Here is a 19918-nt window from a genome sequence, read left to right as displayed (position 1 = left end):
TATTGTATCATTTACAGGAGATCTCGATGAATAATCGGGAGCAGCACAAGACGGGTAGGGGCTCTGCCATGTTGCACATTCTGACTGCCTACGAGGAGCTCATGGTGTCCTTGGTGGGGCCAGAAAGCCGTTTGGTCACATCCCGTGGTGTGGCCGAACCCACCCTTGGGACATGTGAGCAATGAGAAATGTGCATTGTTCAATGTATGAATCATTAGTAAATACTGAAAATATCAGAGTTACGCATGTAATGTTATGCAATTAAAATATAATGTTATGCAATTATAATATAATCTGATATATAATGGTGATGTACTATAGATGTTCGAATGAGGTCATGTTAAAGCTTGTGATCACCTGTGCATGTGGGGTAAATGATAGCATTGCAATGTTTTGACTTCGAGAAAAATTGCAATGCAATGATTTGAATAGTTAATCGTTGTTTATCAAATTAAAGGTCAAGTGGTCGTCGAGTCAGTGGAATCCACTACCACTGAACCGTCTCCAACATCACAGGAGGCTGAAGAAGAGGAGCTTCAGCAGGAGGAGGAGGAGACGGAAGAAGAGGAGATTTTTTTTGTGGCTGGGGAACAACTTGCGGCCATCTCGATTGAGATGGAAGAAGCACCGGGACCAAGTGGTGTGCAGGTGGCGACGCCAAGGCGCGTCACATTGCAAATGCCGACCCCACGGAGGTCTGGTCAGCATGGCAAGCAATCGCCTGCCTTGGAGGGCCAGACGGAGAGCTTGATTTCCCTGTGCAGGGAGATGGTAGCGATTGGTCGCGACCTTATCCACAGATTTGAGGGATTCTCTGCGAACTGGAGCCGATTTCCAGCATCCTGGAGCGAGTTCTGCCAGAACTTCTCCAACTAGTCTTCTGAGCAGTCACTGATTGCAAGGGAGACCTTGGAGGCCATTCAGCAGCAGACAGCCGCAACCAATGCCCTATGGCATGCGTTGCTGGCTAGACACGGCGCTGCACCCCAAGGTGCCGTGTCTGCTTGCAGCGAAACTCCGAGCACACAAGTACAGAGGGCACAGTTCCTCCGGACTCGGAAGTAGAGCCTCAGGCTTCCGCTTCCTCTCTGTCACCTCCACCACGGCAGGAAGTCTTGACTTCCCACTCTGCACAACGTCTTGGTGTCGGTCTGCGAAGACCAAAACGGGCGGGTGGGGTGCGAACACGGGGTGGCACAGGATCTGGAGGGAAACAAGGTCACAGATAGGGAGGGGGGAGTTCTTTTCTATGTAGTTCACTTGTTTTGAAATGTTCACTTGCTGTTATCAATTAATTATACTCATTATTATGGTTATTAAATTGGCCAATTGTATTCAATAGTTAAATGTTCACTTGTTCACTTTTTATCATTACTTAACTGTTCACTTTCCCTTCTTTCTGAAATGGTCACTTTTTAGCGTTGCTGAAATGGTCACTTGTTGTCGTTGCTGAAATGGTCACTTGTTAGCATGACTGAAATGGTCACTTGTTCTTTAAAATGTTCAATTTATTCTTCTTCTAACGCTTTGGGGATTTTGAGAGAAGGGTGGGTTGGTGCGGGGGGTGGGGTGTTGGAGGGAGGGTGTTGTTCATTAGTTCTTAAAAAAATATATTTTTGTTAATAAAGAAAACTTTCCAACTTTTGTACCTTCTCTATTATTTACATAAGTTTTACAATATACAGTTCTTCATGCAGATTTGTTTGTTTATTCTGTTTCACCACGGAATATCATTACATAACTTCAGTGTGTAAAAACTGTTTATTAAATAATTCCAATATATCATGAGATCTATTTAGCACAGATAATGTGATAATACCTATTTATATTCCCTGTCCCAAATTTCTGAGTACAATTGGCTTCAATTTTACTCTCTAAATAACTCAGAACAATTCTCCACCCTTCCTCAGAGGCTAAAAATGGCCGCAGTGCCCATTTCCCTCTCTAAGGCCCTGAAAAAGCAACTATTTTTGAGCACTCTTTTGGGCCTTGCATCGGCCCAGCGAAGTGCATGTTAAGTGCCGAAACTTGGGATGGGCCTTGTGTGGGCGATCAAAGTGGAAACTTGGAGGCCTATTTTTCCAGCGATATTGTGGGCCTAGTTTCCACTTTTTGCTCAAAATGGGTGATAGAGGTCCATTTTGGGCGATAGATGGGCCTTAGATGTGAAGTGGAAAGTTTAGCCCATTGTTTCTACTGTCCATGTTGGCAGGAAATGGGGTTATTGTTCACCTGGAGCACACGAGCACTCAGACTATTTCACATATAAGGTTAATGTTTCAGTTCATGGGCATATCTTTGGAAGGAGTATTTCGCACTGGGCAAAATAAATCTTGAAAATGCCCAAATCCTTAAATCATTAACACATTCACATCAATCAGCTTTGTTGTAGTTTGAAATTTTATGGCACAATATATTTAGTCACAAGAAAACCTTGCAAACAATCATTCATGGATAACAAGGTCCTCATCAAGTTGACGTAGTACTTAAATAGAGGATAGTTTACTCATAATACCCTACACTTGATAAGGAGGACTTAGTTGACTATAATTTAAGGTGCTGGATAACTTTTATCCTCCAATAATCAATGGCAACAACAGAGTACAAACAATGATTTAGAGTACAGTACAGTTCGCTAGCATCAAATTACTTCTTGTTTTTGTTCAATACACCCACAGCATTGCCCAATGATCAACAATACAACCATGCGTTATGTCTTTAGCAATGCAGTAGAGTCGTTAGAATAGGCAGACAGGACTATTATTAGGAAGCCAAGAAATGCCAAACTATTTGACCTAAAAACACTGATGGTTAAAGGTTACAAGTTAACTTTAATGGGAAATAGAGTCAAAAACATTTCACATAACACTTTGAGATAACTTGCCTTATTTATCAAAGTTGACAGTTTTAAATACCAAAACATTCCTTCAGTCCCAAGATAAACAGTTACTGACATCACTATTATAGTGCAGTGCAGAACATGCACCAAAGAAGATTCACACCACCTACTTCAATCCATATGCCAAGTACTGTATGCTATTTATTGCTACACAAAAGAATTTTGCTCTGGCAATGTAAATGAGAGATCTTTTCATATTTAATACCTGTATTACAGAGTATTAATGGCAATCAATTAAAATTCTGTTTTTTCTGTTTACAAAAAGGTTATATTTGTGAGAAGCAGTTTTTGTCAAGTTTGACAGCATAGCTTCTCAGGCTTTTCTTTTATTCCCAAGCTGATTGCTTGAATCATTCATGCTCCATCATAAGGTTAGAACTAAAAGTGGATACAGTTTCATATTGGGCAGTAAACAGAGGGAAAAAATACCTTGTTCTTTTGATAACAGTTCAGACACCATCTGTCCTCAATGAGTATACTTGTCAGTAAGAAATTATAGTTTAAAAGTCTCAAATACATAGCAGTAATATTAACAGAATTTGCATTCCTATTGATACTCTGAGAAATGACACTGCACTTGGATGGGCTGAAACAAGCACTGTTAAATGATACTAATGATTCAGCAATAAATTACGAAACATTTTCCTCTTACAGAATTATTAATTGACTCATGTGAGAGTGCTACCACTGAGCCATGGTCAACACCAAATTTAAAGATAACTTATTAGAATAGCCTACATTACTAGCTTTACAAAATACTACACATAACTAACCAAAATGATCAGAACTTAATGCCTGTACTGAAAAATTATGCCGCATGCATAACTCTGGCAATAAATAACTCTAAATTTAGAAATCCCAACTTTGACCAAATTTCAAAGCCATCTGTTTGCACAAAACAAACTGCATTAGTTTTCGCTTGGAATGGTAGAGGTTGCACTGTGCAAACAGAATAGAATATAATGGGGTAGATTTTTGACTTCACCACATGGGCAGTAATCTGGCAGAGTGGATCATCCAGGGGGGATGGAATTAAAAAAACACTCTGTCCCTTTGACATCAAAATGCAACACACGGAATCAAGGTGCATTTGCTAATCCTAAAATAGTGGACACACGAATCAGAATTGTTTGTGAATATGTTCTGTCCAATGTTGCAATGTCGACAAATTCTAATAAAATGTGTTTATATGAATGATTGTATAGCAATTAAAAAACAAGTTTTTCTTCCACATAACACAGTAAAAGATTTTGAGACATTCTATGTTTCTCTCATTTTACTTTAGAATACACATAACTGGGTAATGAAGAAATCATTGCTTTAAAGTGCTATGCTACATACTAATAGCACGCATGTTTGTGGCAATGATTCCCCACAATAATCTCCTCCCAATCTTGGCCATGTTGCCAATGAAAGACATCAGAGGCCAAGAACTTTTCTGGTTTTGGGGAGCGGAAAAAATAATGTAGTAAAGCATCTGGTAAAACAGCAAAGGGATATTATAGAAAAACAACTTTGATTCATAAACAAAATGGCCACCTTGAATACCACTTTCTCAGGATAAGGGATGGGCAATAAATGCGACAATGCCAGTGGTTCAAGAAAAAATATTTTTAAAATACTCGTTTGGCATAGAACCCAGAAGGTGGTCTGAATGGGCAGTCAATGGGGAATTGCATATATATTAGTAATCAGTGACTGGTTCCAGTTGAAAGAAAATGTGATTTTAATATGCTACGTAGATTGATTGCAGAGATATCTAATTGCACCTGTACTATAATATCCTTGAAGGCCAGATGGGCACTGTACAATTATCAGTAATCAGTCCCATTCTTGACTTCACAATGGACGAAAGGTCATCAGTGAAGCAGATATATATGGTTGGGCCGAGAATACTTCCCTGAAGAATTCCTGCAACATAATCCTGGCACTGCGATGACTGGCTTCCAACAACAGTAACCATCTTCTTTTGTGTCAGGTATGACTTCAGCCACTGGAGGATTTTGCCCTTGACCCCCATTGACTTCAGTTTTGCTAGGGCTTCTTGCTGTCCTAATATTCTCTCCTCTGGCACTCAGCTCTTGCATCCATGTCTGGATTAAGGCTGTGACAAGGTGTGGAGCCGAGTGGTTCTAGAGGAACCCAAACTGAGCATCAGCAAGCAGATTAGTGTTACTTGATGGCACTGTTGATAACTCCTTTCATCATTTTCCTGATGAGTAGAAGCAGTCTAATAGGGCTGTAATTGGCCGGGTTAGATTTATCCTACTTTTTGTAAACAGGACATACCTGGGCAATTTTGCACAATGTCGATGTCATAGCTGCACTACAATAGTTTGGCCTGAGAGGCAGATAGTTCTACAGTATGACAACTGTAAAAACACTTTTGTACTAAATTTTGCTCAACAGCCTGTCCTATGTTTAATAGCCTAATTCTCAGAGAGAAGACAATGGGAATCACAAGGTGATATAAAATACATTTCAGTTAGTTGGTGTGCAGTGGCAAGGTTTCTCTGCTCAATCCCTAAACTTGCTATTGTTTACATAGATAGTGGGTATTTTAAAGCACACTATAGATTATAGGGAAGACTATTTGCATTCACAGGAGTGATTGGTAATGGAGAACCTGAGCTGAATATTTAGGGGATAACAAATTTGCATCTTAAGTTTTCTAAAGTGGTAATTAAATAAATAGTATTACATATGGAATTGAGGTCCTGTATCTTTAGTTAACAGTAAGGTAGGTAATAATTTTACTTTGTTATTTATGTAATATATCAATTCAGTAATTTTGAAGTCATGATGAACTGCTTAAGTAGCATTGGAACTATGGTAAATATCAGAATCCACAATGGCACCAGTCAGATTACATTTAACACTGTTTACTACTAACTGCATTGTTTCTAATCTGGGCATTTCATCTATGTTCAGCCCTCACCCACTTAATATCTGAAAATACACATAACAGTTTCCGAAAGTGTCCTTAGAGGGTTTCCAGGATTCCAATGGCTGGACATTCATTTTAAAATGAATGCTGCAAAATTCAAATTTATTAGATTGCAAAGCACATTGTTATTAAGGATAAGTGAACTTTGTGCCTGAACTGAACAATTATAAAATTATATGATCTGGGAGTCAGCAACTTTACAAGGAAATAAACGGTTCTCACTTGCTAAATAAATGAGGCGACAGGCAGAGCTATTTATAACCCATAGGGAGCCTTTTTTGCCAAGTAAACTCAGCAATTCTGATAAACATACAAACTATACCATACGTAACTTTAACAATTTAAATTTATTGTGAACTTTTGTAGCTTCTTGGAAGCAATTAGGTGAGACATTATCATTTTAAATATGCAACTTAATCACTCCCAGATGTTAAAAAAAATAATGTATTAACATACTAAATAATATATATTAAGAAATAGCAGAATTTAAAAAGACAAAGAAAAAGGAGACGGTAATAGTGCAAGGTAGCTATAAGGATAATGATAACCAGAGTGCATCAGAAAGTGGGGTTAGAGTAGGAAAAAATAGTAAAAAGACAAAATTAAAAGCTCTTTATCTGAATGCAGGCAGCATTCGTAAAAAGATAGATGAGCTGACGGCACAAATAGAAATAAATGGGTATGATCTGATAGCCATTACAGAGACGTGGTTGCAAGGTGACCAAGGCTGGGAACTGAATATTCAGGAAATTTGCCATTTCGGAGGGATAGGCAGAAAGGAAAAGGAGGCGGGGTAGCTTTGTTAATAAAGCATGAGATCAGTGCAGTGGTGAGAAATGATATTGGCTCAGAAGATCAAGATGTAGAATCAGTTTGGGTGGAGATAAGAAATAATAAGGGAAAGATGTCACTGGTGGGAGCAGTCAACAGGCCCCCTTACAGTAGCCACACTGTAGGACAGAGTACAAATCAAGAAATAATGGAAGCTTGTAAGAAAGGTATGACAATAATCATGGGTGATTTTAATTTCCATATTGATTGGACAAATCAAATTGGCAAAGGTAACTTTGAGGAAGCGTTCATAGAGTGTATGCGGGATGGTTTCTTAGAACAATACATTGAGAATACAAACAAGGAAGCAAGCAATTTTAGATCTGGTAATGTGTAATGAGACAGGATTAATTAATGATCGTGTAGTAAAGGATCCTCTTGGGAAGAGTGATTATAGCATGGTAGAATTTCAAATTCAGTTTGTGGTGAGAAAGCTAGGTCTCAATAATGACAACTAGTGTCCTGAACTTAAATAAAGGCAATTACAAAGGGATGAAGGCAGAGTTGGCTAAAGTGGACTGGCAAAATAAATTAAAGGGTAAGACAGTAGATAATCAGTGGCAAACATTTCAGGAGATATTTCATAACTCTCAGCAAAGATATAGTGCAGTGAGAAAGAAGGACTCTAAGAGAAGGATGAACCATCCGTGGCTAACTAAGGAAATAAAGGATGGTATCAAATTGAAAACAAAGGCATACATTGTGGCGAAGAATAGTGGAAGGCCAGAGAATTGGGAAATTTTTAGAAACCAGCAAAAGACAACTAAAAAGTAAACTAGCAAGAAATATAAAAAACGCCAGTAAGAGCTTCTACAGGTATATAAAAAGAGTATCTAAAGTAAACGTTGGTCCATTAGAGGATGAGACTGGGGAATTAACAATGGGAAACCAGGAAATGGCAGAGACTTTGAACAAAAATGTTGTATCGGTCTTCATGGTAGAAGGCAATAAAAGCCAGCCCAAAAATTGATAATCAAGGGGCTATTATGGGTGGAGGGACTTAAAACAATCACTATCACTAGAGAAAAAGTACTAGGCAAACTAATGGGAACAAGTCCCCGAGATCTGATGACCTGCATCCTAGGGTCTTAAAATAAGTGGCTGCAGAGATAGTGGCTGCATTGGTTGTAAGCTACCAAAATTCCCTGGAAAGGTCCCAGCGGATTGGAAAACCGCAAATGTAATGCCCCTATTTAAGAAAAGAGGACACTATTGACCAGTTAGCCTAAAATCTGTTATTGGGAAAATGCTGGGAGTCCATTATTAAGGAAGTAGCAGGAGGACATTAGAAAAGCACAATGCAGTCAAGCAGAGTCAGCATGGTTTTATGAAAGGGAAATCACGTTTGACAAATTTTCTGGAGTTCTTTGAAGATATAACGAGTAGGCTAAATAGAAACAGAGACATAGAAAATAGGTGCAGTAGGCCTTCGAGCCTGCACCACCATTCAATAAGATTATGGCTGATCATTCACCTCAGTACCCTTTTCCTGCTTTCTCTCCATACCTCTTGATCCCTTTAGCCATATGAGCCATATCCAACTCCCTCTTGAATATATCCAACGAACTGGCATCAACAACTCTCTGTGGTAGATAATTCCACAGGTTAACAACTCTGAGTGAAGAAGTTTCTCCTCATCTCGTTCCTAAATGGCTTACCCCTTATCCTTAGACTGTGTCCCCTGGTTCTGGACTTCCCCAACATCGGAAACATTCTTCCTGCATCTAACCTGTCCAGTCCCATCAGAATTTTATATGTTTCTATGAGATTCACTCTCATCCTTCTAAACTCAAGTGAATACAGGCCTAGTCGATCCAGTCTCTCCTCATATGTCAGTCCTGCCATCCCAGGAATCAGTCTGGTGAACTTTCGCTGCACTCCTTCAATAGCAAGAACGTCCTTCCTCAGATTAGAAAACCAAAACTGAATACAATATTCCAGGTGAGACCTCACCAAGGCCCTGTATGACTGCAGTAAGACTTCCCTGCTCCTATACTCAAATTCCCTAGCTATGAAGGCCAACATGCCATTTGCCTCCTTCACCGCCTGCTGTACCTGCATGCCAACTTTCAATGACTGATGTACTATGACACCCAGGCCTCATTGCACCTCCCCTTTTTCTAATCTGCCACCATTCAGATATTATTCTGCCTTCGTGTTTTGCCACCAAAGTGGATAACCTCACATTTATCCACATTATACTGCATCTGCCATGCATTTGCCCACTCACCTAACCTGTCCAAGTCACCCTGCATCCTCTGAGCATCCTCCTCACAGCTCCCACCGCCACCCAGCTTAGTGTCACCTGCAAACTTGGAGATATTACACTCAATTCCTTCATCCAAATCATTGATGTATATTGTAAATAGCTGGGGTCCCAGCACTGAGCCCAGCGGCACCTCACTAGTCACTGCCTGCCATTCTGAAAAGGACCCGTTTATCCCGACTCTCTGCTTCCTGTCTGTCAACCAGTTCTCTATTCACGTCAATACATTACCGCCAATACTATGTGCTTTAATTTTGCACACTAATCTCTTGTGTGGGACCTTGTCAAAAGCCTTTTGAAAGTCCAAATACACCACATCCACTGGTTCTCACTTGTCCACTCTACTAGTTACATCCTCAAAAAATTCTAGAAGATTTGTCAAGCATGATTTACCTTTCATAAATCCATGCTGACTTGGACTGATCTGGTCACTGCTTTCGAAATGCGCTGCTATTTCATCATTAATAATTGATTCCAACATTTGCCCCATTATCGATGTCAGGCTAACCGGTCTATAACTCCCTGTTTCCCCTCTCCCTCCTTTTTTTTTTAAAAAAGTGGTGTTACATTAGCTACCCTCCAGTCCTAAGAAATGATCCAGAGTCGATAGACTGTTGGAAAATGATCAGCAATGCATCCACTATTTCTAGGGCCACTTCCTTAAGTACTCTGGGATGCAGACTAACAGGCCCTCGGGATTTATCGGCCTTCAATCTCATCAATTTCCCGACTAATAAGGATTTCCTTCAGTTCCTCCTTCACACTAGACCCTCGGTCCCCTAGTATTTCCGGAAGGTAATTTGTGTCTTCCTTAGTGAAGACAGAACCAAAGTATTTGTTCAATTGGTCTGCCATTTCCTTGTTCCTCATTATAAATTCATCTGATTCTGACTGCAAGGGACCTACGTTTGTCTTCACTAATCTTTTTCTCTTCACATATTTATAGAAGCTTTTGCAGTCATTTTTTATATTCCCAGCAAGCTTCCTCTCATACTCTATTTTCCCCCTCCTAATTAAATCCTTTGTCCTCCTCTGCTGAATTTTAAATTTCTCCCAGTCCTCAGGTTTGCTGCTTTTTCTGGCCAATTTATATGCCTCTTCTTAGATTTAACACTATCCTTAATTTCCCTTGTTAGCCACGGTTGAGCCACCTTCCCCGTTTTATTTTTACTCCAGACAGGGGTGTACAATTGTTGAAGTTCATCCATGTGATCTTTAAATGTTTGCCATTGCCTATCCACCGTCAACCCTTTAAGTATCATTCGCCAGTCTATTCTAGCCAATTCACGTCTCATACAATCGAAGTTACCTCTCCTTAAGTTCATGACCCTAGTCTCTGAATTAACTGTGTCACTCTCCATCTTAATAAAGAATTCTACCATATTATGGTCGCTCTTCCCCAAGGGGCCTCGCACAAGATTGTTCATTCGTCCTTTCTCATTACACATCACCCAGTCTAGGATGGCCAGCCCTCTGGTTGTTTCCTCGACATATTGGTCTAGAAAACCATCCCTAATACACCCCAGGAAATCCTCCTCCACCGTATTGCTACCAGTTTGGTTAGCCCAATGTATATGTAGATTAAAGTCGTCCATGATAAGGTCGCCCATGATAAAGTCGTCCATGATAAAGGGGAACCAGTAGATGCTGTGCATTTGGATTTCCAGAAGGCATTCGATAAGGTGCCACATAAAAGGTTACTGCACAAGGTAAGAGCTCATAGGGTTGGAGGTAATTAGCACTGATAGAGGATTAGCTGACTAACAGAATATAGGGCCCAAGTTTCCATACGATAAAAAACGGGCACCCCACCGAGGTGGGCGCCCGTTTTTCGCGCCACAAAGTGCGCCTAAAAAAACCCTCCGTATTCTCCACCTCCCTGCAGGTCCTCTGGCCCTCGGCGCGGTGCAGCAGGAGCTGTAGGGGGCGGAGCTAGGACCCTGCGCCGAAAACAGTGCCGGGAGCTCTGCACATGCACGCTACAGTGGGCACGCAAGTGCAGTAGCTCCAGGCGCCCGAAACTGTGTGGGAGGGACCCGAAGCACGCAGCCCCTAGACCTGGCCGAATGGCCTCACTGGGGCTGTGTGAATAAGGCTCCTCCCACGGTCAGCTCCTGCTTCCTCCCACTCTTGCTTCCCCCCCCCCCCCCCCGCCTGTCACTGCCACTCCTGCTTCCCCGCCGCTCCTGCTTCCGCTGCCCCCCGCCCCCCCCCCCGACCGGACCAGACCCGACCCGACTCGACCCGCCTGTCGCTACCGCTCCTGCTTCCGCCACCCCCCCCCGGACCGGACCCGACTCACCTGTTGCTGCCGCGCCTGCTTCCCCGCCGCTCCTGCTTCCGCCCCCCCGACCCGACCTGTCTGCGTCTGTCGCTGCCGCTCCCACCCGACTCGACCCGACTCTACTCTCGCCCCCGGACTGGATCCGACCTGACCTCCCCCTCCCCGACCTGACCTCCCTCTCCCCGACCTTCCTCTCCCCGACCTGACCTCCCTCCCTCCCCCCTTCCTCTCTCCCTCCCTCCCTCCCTCCCCCGCCGACCCGAACCGAACCTCTCTCCTCGACCCGACCCAACGCCACCTATCTCTGGTGCTGGGGACGGGCCCTGCCCAAAATCTCGGGCCCGGCCCGTTCAGCCTTCGGTCCCGACGGCAAACCGCTTCCTAAAGGCCTGCCTGAAGAACTTTCACACAGGTAGGAACATGGTTTATTTAATCTTTTGTTTGCTTATAAATGTTTATTTAGGTTGGATTTATTTGTATAATATTTGTATAAGTATAACTAAGGATTTATTGTAGAATTTAATGACTTCCCTTCCCCCCTCGTTCCCTACGCCTAATTTGTAACCTGCGCCTGATTTTTTAATGTGTAGAACAGGTTTTTTCAGTTCTACAAAAATCTTCACTTGCTCCATTCTAAGTTAGTTTGGAGTACATTTTCACTGTGGAAACTTTGAAATCAGGCGTCAATGGCCAGACACGCCCCCTTTTGAAGAAAAAATTCTGTTCCAAAGTAGAACTGTTCTACCTGACTAGAACTGCAGAAAAAAAAAATGTGGAGAATTGCTATTTCTAAGATAGTCCGTTCTCCACCAGTTGTTCCTAAAAATCAGGCGCAAATCATGTGGAAACTTGGGCCCATTGAGTCGGGATAAATAGGTCATTTTCAGGTTGGCAAACTGTAACTAATGGGGTGCCATAGGTGGAAAAGCAAGTTGTGAGGAGGACGCAAAGAGATATAGGTAGGCTAAGTGAGTGGGCAAAAATTTGGCAGATAAGGTTATCCACTTTGGCAGTAAAAATAAAAAAGCGAATTATTTAAATAGGGAGAGATTACAAAATGCTACGGTACAGAGGGATCTGATGGTCATTGTACATGAAACTCAAAATGTTAGCATGTAGGTACTCAAGTAATTCGGAAAGCTAATGGAATGTTGGCCTTTATTGCAAGGGGGATGGAGCATAAAAGTAAGGAAGTCCTGCTACAACTGTAGCATTGGTGAGGCCACACCTGAGTACTGCGTACAGTATTGGTCTCCTTATTTAAGGAAGGATATACTTGCATTGGAGGCTGTTCCAGAGATGAGTGGGTTAACTTATGAAAAATAGGTTGAGTAGGTTGGGTCCAAATTCAATGGAGTTCAGAAGGATGATAACAGACAACAGGGCATCTTGGACCTCAGTGAACGACGGGACCAACAGTGTTCCTTCTTAACCAATGAAATTTAAGCATTGGGAAAGAAACAGAAACAACGAAGGTGGGTGAATTAGAGTCAAATCAGGATAGATAGAGAGAGAAAGAAAGATTGGATTAACATAAGAAATAGGAGCAGCAATAGGCCATCTGGGGTCCTTGTGCATGAAACACAAAACGTGAGTATGCAGGTACTGCAAGTAATCAGGAAGGCAAATGGAACGTTGGCCTTTATTGCAAGGGGAAGAGAGTATAAAAGCAGAGAAGTCCTGCTACAACTGTACAAGGTATTGGTGAGGCCACACCTAGAGTATTGCATACAGTTTTGGTCTCCGTATTTAAGGATCTACTTGCATTGGAGACTGTTCAGAGAAGGTTCACTAAATTGATTCTGGAGATGAGAGGGTCGACTTATGAAGATAGGTTGAGTCTATACTCATTGGAGTTCAGAAGAATGAGAGGTGATCTTATCGAAACATATAAAATAATGAGGGGGCTCGACAAGGTAGATTCAGAGAGGATATTTCCACTCATAGGGGAAACTAAAACTAGGGGACATAGTCTCAGAATAAGGGGCCGCCTATTTAAAACTGAGAGGAGGAGGAATTTCTTCTCTCTGACGATTGTAAATCTATGGAATTCTCTGCCCCAGAGAGCTGTGGAGGCTGGGTCATTAAATATATTTAAGGTGGAGATAGACAGATTTTTGAGCGATAAGGGAATAAAGGGTTATGGGGAGCTGAGTCCATGATCAGATCGTCCATGATCTTATTGAATGGCGGAGCAGGCTCGAGGGGCTAAATGGCCTGCTCCTGCTTCTATTTCTTATGTCCTTATGTTAATCCAATCTTTCATTCCCTCTCTATCTGTACCTGAATTGAAACATAGAAACACATAGAAAATAGGTGCAGGAGTAGGCAATCGGCCCTTCGAGCCTGCACCACCATTCAATATGATCATGGCTGATCATGCAACTTCAGTACCCCGTTCCTGCTTTCTCCATACCCCTTGATCCCTTTAGCTGTAAGGGTCACATCTAACTCCCTTTTTGAATATATCTAACGAACTGTCCTCAACAACTTTCTGCGGTAGAGAATTCCACAGGTTCACAATTCTCTGAGTGAAGAAGTTTCTCCTCATCTCGGTCCTAAATGGCTTACCCCTTATCCTTAGACTGTGACCCCTGGTTCTGGACTGACCCCCTGGTTCTGGACTTCCCCAACACTGGGAATATTCTTCCTGCAGCTAACCTGTCCAATCCCGTTTCTGAGAGATCCCATCTCATCCTTCTAAATTCCAGTGACTATAAGCCTAGTTGATCCAGTCTTTCTTCATATATCAGTCCTGCCATCTCAGGAATCAGTCTTGTGAACCTTCGCTGCACTCCCTCAATAGCAAGAATGTCCTTCCTCAGACGTGGAGACCAAAACTGTACACAATATTCAAGGTGTGGCCTCACCAAGGCCTTGTACAACTGCAGTAAGATCTCCCTGCTCCTATACTCAAATCCTCTCGCTATGAAGGCCAACATGCTATTTGCCTTCTTCACCGCCCGCTGTACCTGCATGCCAACTTTCAATGACACCCAGGTCTCGTTGCACCTTCCCTTTTCCTAATCTGTCACCATTCAGATAATATTCTGCCTTCCTGTTTTTGCCACCAAGGTGGATAACCTCACATTTATCTACATTATACTGCATCTGCCGTGTATTTGCCCACTCACCTAACCTGTCCAAGTTGCCCTGCAACCTCTTAGCATCCTCCTCACAGCTCACACTGCCACCCAGCTCAGTGTCATTTGCAAACTTGGAGATATTACATTCAATTCCTTCGTCTAAACCATTAATTTATATTGTAAATAGTTGTGGTCCCAGCACTGAACCTTGCGGTACCCAACTAGTCACTGCCTGCCATTTTGAAAAGGACCTGTTTATTCCTACTCTTTGCTTCCTGTCTGCCAACCAGTTCTTTATCCACATCAATATATTACCCCCAATACCATGTGCTTTAATTTTGCACACTAATCTCTTGTGTGGGACCTTGTTAAAAGCCTTTTGAAAGTCCAAATACACCACATCCACTGGTTCTCCCTTGTCCACTCTACTAGTTACATCCTCAAAAAATTCTCGAAGATTTGTCAAGCATGCTGACTTGGACCGATCCTGTCACTGCTTTCCAAATGCGCTGCTATTACATCTTTAATAATTGATTCCAACACTTTCCCCACTCTAATTGACTCTAATTCACTCTCCTGCATTGTTTCTGTTTCTTTCCCAATGCTTAAATTTCATTGGTTAAGGAGGTACACTGTTGGCCCCGTCATTTACTGAGGTCCTAGATGCCCTGTTGTCCATAATCAGCTCGCATTTCCAGCAAGTTACAGTGCAAACATTTATAGAGCTGAAAGGTGCAGAAAAAATTATTTCTCACGGCACGCACCACGAGATGCCCTGCTCCAGTAAGAGGCGGCTCATTATGTCTTCACCCCAAAATTCTAATAGCCGATGTTTTGAAACTGAATTTGATTTTGGGTCAAGTTCTTCCACTATTACACTTTTAGTGAATATTTAGTATACATATATAAGTAACACTCATGGTAAATAAAGTGTTACGGTAAAAAACACTCCATGGAAGACTTATATCAATGATTTTAGTCAAACACTGAGGAAATAAATATCCAAAGCGCACAACTAAAATGTGTCCTTATAAAACAAAGGAGTACAATACTGAAACAGTACACAAAAGTAGAACCAATTAGATACAGCAAATAAAGAAAATGCATTGAATGGTCACTGCACTGTAGGTGTATCACATCACTTGCGCAATATTTTATATGAAAATGTGATGTTCTCTGTTGCAACAATGTCCCAGTTAGAGACAAGAATTTTTCAGTTGAACTTTGACTTCATATTAGGTTCAACTCTTTTTTTTAAAAAAGATATCTAACTCGCTCCTTGGTTTAAAGATTGGAAGATTCACAAAAGGTATTTTCTGAACCAAAGATTTCCCACCCAATTTAAACCAAGTTTGTAATTTATTAATAGTCAAGTTTCTGTAACTTAAAATGTGTGAATAAAATCCTATCGCGAGTAGGACTGCTTCCAAAGCCAGGCAAAGTGGGATGTATATTTTAATCAGTCTGAAGGATATTTAATAATGTTTGCCAAAAGTGTGGGACCTCTAGAGCAGGTCCAAATTCTTGACCTTCCTGTGCCCACATCGGCAGCATTAGACAAACATAAGATTGAGGGGTAAGTTTTAGGATTTAATGCTCCCGGAGCAATTGTTTTGAAACTGAATGTGATTTTAGGCCAAGTTTTTCCACAATTAGACTTTTTGTGAATATTTAGTATACATACATATATAAATTTAACACTCAATTAACTGACAGAAAATCATGTGGACTGCAATGCTCTGCAGTGCGCGTGCTAAATTATAAAATTTAATCTTTATAAATAAAAGCAGGATCAAACTGCTTTAAGGATACTTGTTTGATCAGACAGCGTCTATCATTTGAAGCCACAACTTTACCCTTATTAAGAGATCATCTATTGATGTCCAAAAGGGTTAATTAATAACCTTGTAGTAAAGGGACCTTTAGGGAAGAGTGATCATAATGTGATAGAATTTTATATTAAGTTTGAAAGTGATTTAGTTAAATCTGAAACTAGGGGTTTTAATTCTAAACGAAGCAAACTACGTAGGTATGAGGGGCATGCTGGCTAAGGTAGATTGGGAAACTACATTAAAAGGAATAATGGCCCAGAAATTCCTCGGGGTGGTCTTCCCGCAGGCAATTGCCTCCTCGCTGGATATTTTTTACGATTTTACCTGGGCCATTATTATTTTCTAAGTGCCCTGTTACCTCGTCCTTAACTGATTCTAGCATTTTCTCAACTACTGACAGGCTAACTGGTCCGTAGCCCCCCGTTTTCTCTCTTCCTCCTTTCTTAAATAGCGGGGTTACATTTGGTACCTTCCAATCTGTGGGAATTGTTCTAGAATTTATGGAATTTTGGAAAATGAGATCCAGTGCATCCACTATCTCTAGTCACCTCCTTCAAAATCTGAGGATATAGGCCATCGGGTCCAGGGGATTTATCGGCTTTCAGTCCCATTCATTTCTCCAGTATTTTTTTTAAACTAATACTAATTTCTTTCAGTTCCTCATTCTTGCTAGACCCTGGTTCTCTCCTATCAGGTCTAGGAGGCGCCCTGATTTCCGATGGGGAGGCCTTCTCCTCCCGCGCTCCCGTGCAGAGGGTCCCGACGCAGAAGATGAAGTCATGTGTGACTGCTCAGTCAATCAAGTATTTCACAGGTTCCCATTAATAGCACTGAGACTCGCATATCTACGAGTTCTCAGTGCTATTAATGGAAACAAAAGCAATCACACAAAATAATAAAAAATAAAAAAGAGCACACATATTTAAAATTAATTGAAATTAAAGTTATTATGTTTTATAAAAATTAAATATTTTCCCGATTTTTAAAAAAGATTTTTTTAATTGTGGTTAAAAATAAACTTACCGTAGTGGGAAGGATTTTTAAAGGATAAAATATGTTTTTATAACTTTATTTTAAAATGTTGGTGTGTATTTTTAAACACTTGCGCCTTTAAGAGTAGGTAGGCTATACGCCAGCTTTTTCAGGCGCAAGATTTTTCAGAACATTTGCTGGGCAAGATATGCGTAAATATCGGAAATCTTGCCCTGTAAATGTCCTCGCTCCCGATCTGAGGATGATCTGTCAAGCTAGAAATGTGACAGATCGGAAAAGCTGGTTTTCAGCGCATGCGCATTACGTGCTGAAAACGGGCTTTTCCGATGCCTTCCCGGGTCCGTTGAAGCTTCGTACGGACCTAGGACATTGGAATTGCAGCACCATAAAGATTGGGCAGAGTCAACAGAGTCAAGTTTTTTGAGGTTGTAACTAGCAGAATATATAAGGGGGAACCAGTGGATGTGTATTATTTGGATTTTCAGAAGACATTCGATTAGGTGCCACTCAGAAGAACATAAGAAATAGGAGCAGGAATAGGCCATACGCCCCTCGAGCCTGCTCCGCCATTTAATACGATCATGGTTGATCCAATCATCGACTCAGCTCCACTTCCCTGCCCGCTCCCCATAACCCACTATTCCCTTATTGCTTAAGAAACTGTCTATCTCTGTCTTAAATTTATTCAATGTCCCAGCTTCCACAGCTCTTTGAGGCAGCGAATTCCACAGATTTACAACCCTCTGAGAAGAAATTCCTTCTCATCTCAGTTTTAAATGGGCAGCCCCTTATTCTAAGATTATGCCCCCTAGTTCTAGTCTCCCCCATCAGTTGAAACATCCACCTTGTCAAGCCCCCTCATAATCTTATAATTTTGATAAGATCACTTCTCAATCTTCTGAATTTCAATGAGTAGTGGCCCAACCTACTCAACCTTTCCTCATAAGTCAACACCCCTCATCTCCAGAATCAATCGTGTGAATCTTCTCTGAATTGTTTCCAAAGCAAATATATCCTTTCTTAAATATGGAAACCAAAACTGCACACAGTATTCCAGGTGTGGCCTCACCAATATCTTGTATAACTGTAGCAAGACTTCCCTGCTTTTATACTCCATCCCCTTTGCAATAAAGGCCAAGATTCCTTTGGCCTTCCTGATCACTTGCTGTACCTGCATACTAACCTTTTGTGTTTCATGCACAAGTACCCCCAGGTCCCTCTGTACTGCAGCACTTTGTAATCTTTCTCCATTTAAATAATAACTTGCTCTTTGATTTTTTTTCTGCCAAAGTGCATGACCTCACACTTTCTAACATTATACTCCATCTGCCAAATTTTTGCCCACTCACTTAGCCTGTATGTCCTTTTGCAGATTTTTTGTTTCCTCCTCACACATTGCTTTTACTCCCATCTTTGTATCCTTAGCAAACTTGGCTACGTTACACTCAGTCCCTTCTTCCAAGTCGTTAATATAGATTGTAAATAGTTGGGGTCCCAGCACTGATCCCTGCGGCACCCCATTAGTTACTGATTGCCAACCGGAGAATGAACCATTTATCCTGACTTCTGTTTTCTGTTAGTTAGCCAATCCTCTATCCATGTTAATATATATTACCCCCAACCCAGCGAACTTTTATCTTGTGCAGTAACCTTTTATGTGGCCCCTTGTCAAATGTCTTCTGGAAGTCCAAATACACCACATTCACTGGTTATCCGCCCTGTTCGTTACATCCTCAAAGAATTCAAGCAAATTTGTCAAACATGACTTTCCCTTCATAAATCCATGGCAACTCTGCTTGACCAAATTATGCTTTTCCAAATGTCCTGGTACTTCTTCTTTAATAATGGACTCCAAAATTTTCCCAACCACAGATGTTAGGCTAACTGGTCTATAGTTTCCTGCTTTTTGTGTGCCTCCTTTTTTAAATAGGGGCGTTACATTTGCAGTTTTCCAATCTGCTGGGACCTCCCCAGAATCGAGGGAATTTTGGTAAATTACAACCAGTGCATCCACTATCCCTGCCGCTACTTCTCTTAAGACCCTAGGATGCAAGTCATCAGGTCCTGGGGATTTAGCTGCCTTTAGTTCCATTGAGAGGTTATTAAACAAAATTCATCATCATCTAGGCAGACCTCAGGAAGAAAATTAAGGCTCATGGAATTGGGGGTAACATATTAACCTGGATTAAGGATTGGTTAACAGACAGAAAAGAGAGTGTAGAAATAAACAGGTAATTTTCAGGTTGGCAGGCTGTAACTAATGGGGTACCGCAAGGATCAGCTATTCACAATCTATATCAATGATTTGGATAAGGGGACCAAATGTAATATATCCAAGTTTGCTGATGATACAAAGCTAGGTGGGAATGTAAGTTGTGAGGAGGATGCAAAGAAGCTTCAAGGGGATATAGACAGGCTAAGTGAATGTGCAAGAGCATAGCAAATTGAATATAATGTGGAGAAATGTGAAGTTATCCACTTTGGTAGGAAAAATAGAAAAGCAAAGTTTTTTTTTAAATGGGGAGAGATTAGAAAATGTTGGTGTCATGCCTGGTTGTCCTTGTGCATGAATCACTGCAAGTTAACATGCAGGTACAGCGAGCAATTAAGAAAGAAAATGTTATGTTGGCATTTATTACAAGTGGATTTGAATACAAGAGTAAAGATGTCTTAGTGAAATTATATAGAGCCCTGGTGGGACCACACCTGCAGTATTGTGCACAGTTTTCGTCTTCTTACTCCTTACCTAAGGAAGGGTATACTTGTCATCGAGGGAATGC

At 41.3% G+C, this 19918-nt stretch overlaps 1 protein-coding gene across 1 annotated transcript in view; it reads right to left on the bottom strand.

Moving 5' to 3' along the window:
* Positions 1–19918, bottom strand: part of LOC139273964 (tumor protein D52-like) — a 375101-nt gene that overhangs the window by 137031 nt on the left and 218152 nt on the right. The window lies entirely within an intron of this gene.

This window comes from Pristiophorus japonicus, chromosome 1 (genome assembly GCF_044704955.1).
Source record: "Pristiophorus japonicus isolate sPriJap1 chromosome 1, sPriJap1.hap1, whole genome shotgun sequence".
NCBI classification, from domain to species: domain Eukaryota; kingdom Metazoa; phylum Chordata; class Chondrichthyes; family Pristiophoridae; genus Pristiophorus; species Pristiophorus japonicus.
The sequence above is the reverse complement of the archived record's forward strand: the minus strand, read 5'-3'. Positions and strand labels throughout refer to the sequence as shown.